This window comes from Jaculus jaculus, chromosome 2 (assembly GCF_020740685.1).
Source record: "Jaculus jaculus isolate mJacJac1 chromosome 2, mJacJac1.mat.Y.cur, whole genome shotgun sequence".
NCBI lineage: Eukaryota > Metazoa > Chordata > Mammalia > Rodentia > Dipodidae > Jaculus > Jaculus jaculus.
In genome coordinates, this window is record NC_059103.1 from 212,646,786 (window position 1) to 212,649,340 (window position 2,555).

Sequence of the window (2,555 nt, forward strand, 5' to 3'; positions counted from 1 at the left end):
TTCTTTCTCTGTACTTCCTTCCCACATATAGACCCCATCATGCTTCTTCTCCCTTTATAATGAATCCACATTCAAAGGCTCCTCATTCTCTCCATTGCAGCCACACCAACCCATTGCTTCTTTAGGTGGTTATGATGGTATTTCTCCCTCCTGCTTCCAACTTTGTCATATTCCAACCTATTCTCAACCCAGTGGGTAGTTGCCTAAACTCAAATCATGTCCTCACCCTTCTGTTCTCAGTGCTTCTCCTTACACATTATTTGCCTGAAGAGCTTTGCCTACACAGTTAACTGTAAACTGAGAGCGGAAAAACAAGGGTGGTCTCTGGAACGCAGTGCTCACTATGAAGTCCCAGAATGGCCACAAGGCTCTGGAACTTCTCCACATCAAAAGCTTGTTTATTTTGCTTACACACTGTTCATAGGGTCTGATGAAAGCCAAATGCTTTTCTCCTTTTCTTTCTTTGGCTAATTCCCTGGAACCCACTGCTTAATTGGTTGGTCATTATAGTGATTCATACTAATTTTGTAAGCAGTTCTCTACTTTTAAAATACTTAAGGACTACACATTTGCAATGAATGACTTCTGCAGTGAATGCTAATAGAATGCCAAACTACTAGTTCAAAACTGTCTTGGTCCATTTCAACCTGTTTTGGCCTCATTTTATTATAAAAAATAGCATTTTCTGAATGTTTCTTATGGCCTTAGCTCATAGAATAATCACAATTCATTATCAAAAGAATATTATGAGGCTGGAGAGATTGCTTAGCAGTTAAGGGACTTGAGAGCAAAGCCAAATGACCCAGGTTCAATTCCCCAGTACCCACATAAAGCTGAATGGGCAAGGTGGCACATGTGTCCAGAATTTGTTTGCAGTGTCTAGAGGCCCTGACATGCCTATTCTCTACATCTATCTATCTATTTCATAAATAAATAAATAAAATATTTTTAAAAGAATTTTATGAAGAAAATTTTTATTTTTATAGTTTTATTTATTTGAGAGAGAGATAGAGAAACAGAGAATGGGCATGCCAGGGCATTCAGCTGCTGTAAACAAATTCCAGACACATCCACCACCTTGTGCATCTGGCTTACATGGGTCTTGGTGAATTAAACCTGGGTCCTTTGACTTCACAGGCAAATGCATTAACTGCTAATTATCCATGTGTTTTTAAAAATATTTACTTATTTGTTCATTTATTTGAGAGAGAGAGGCAAATAGAGAAAATGGGCACACTGGGGCCTCCACTGCAAATGAACTCCAGACACATGCGCCACCTTGTGCACCTGGCTTTACATGGGTACTGGAAAATCAAACCCGGGTCTTTAGGCTTTGTAGGCAAATGCCTTAACCACTGAGCAATCTCTCCAGTCCCAATTATCCATATGTTTTAAGTGATCAAAGTTAAGCCAAAGGAAGTAAAGTCACTTTCCCAAAGATGCACAGGAATACAACTATCATTCACATTCACATCTATCTAGCTATATTGCCACCGCCTAGCTGTGTGATCTGTCTATAGAACTGCTGCAAGGGAAGGATTATGGCATGATAAACTCAAAAGCGTGTGTTCCAGAGTGGGTTAGGCATGTCTCATTCCTGTCTGTACCTCTATGTAACTTCACTTGCTTACGACTTTCTGTGCTCAATAACTTTGCATTGCTACTGTGTGAGTATCAATTTCCTCACCCAAAGCACAGAGCATTTAACACCTGCCATGGGCAGCTATAAGCATAGTGTGAGCAAAGCAGGTAACGTGCTAAAGCAGCTTTGATTTTATTACACCTGGTTATCAAGGAAGGACAGAAGAATCAATGAAGTCAAAGGCTCTCTTAAACTAACTGCTGTTGGTAGAATAGAATATAAAAGCTGCGTTCACTTCAGCAGCACATATACTAAGATCGCAATATACAGAGAAGATCAGCAGGGTCCTTGTGCAAAGACGACATGCAAGTTCAAGAAGCATTCCATGTTTTAAAAACAAAAGCTTGTCTATGAATTTTTTGATATTCCACTATTGCCATGCAGTTCAACCCGATAGGCTCTTTGTCCCAAATTCTGTGCTCTGCTGACTATAGCATCAACGGATCATGTACACATACTTGACAGCAGTAGTGTTAATCGCTTTTAACAATCTCTTCAGGGAGTTCTATCTTCTATGACTCCCTAATTGCCGGTGACAGTAGGAAGAGAGAATGCAGACCCTTCTAACGTTCAATAACTCTACAAATATAACAGCTTAAAACAACATATTTCTCATTTCCCACTGTTTGTGGGTCAGGAGCCAGGCCTGGTTTTCCTGAGGTTAGGATCTTCTCACAAATATGCAATTCAGGAATCCACTGGGGCTGTGTTACAGTTACTTTCTTGTGCTGGGACAAAAGACCCAGCCAAAACCAGCACATGAACATTAAGGGTTTATTTTGGTCTCAAAGGGGATGTTTTGTTATGTTATGGCAAAGCAGAGGCTGGGCATCACATCTTGCCACAGCAGCTGGGAGGAAGCAGCAAGAATGAGCTAGCGCTGGCAAGAGAGAGCTGTATATAACACTCCAGA

The 2,555-nt window shown here is 40.6% G+C and overlaps 1 non-coding gene across 1 annotated transcript; it reads left to right on the top strand.

Moving 5' to 3' along the window:
* Nucleotides 1–1,869: 1,869 nt before the first annotated feature.
* Nucleotides 1,870–1,975, top strand: LOC123459056. The gene has a single exon (XR_006635985.1). It is a non-coding gene; the product is annotated as a U6 spliceosomal RNA (small nuclear RNA).
* The last annotated feature ends 580 nt before the right edge of the window (nucleotides 1,976–2,555 follow it).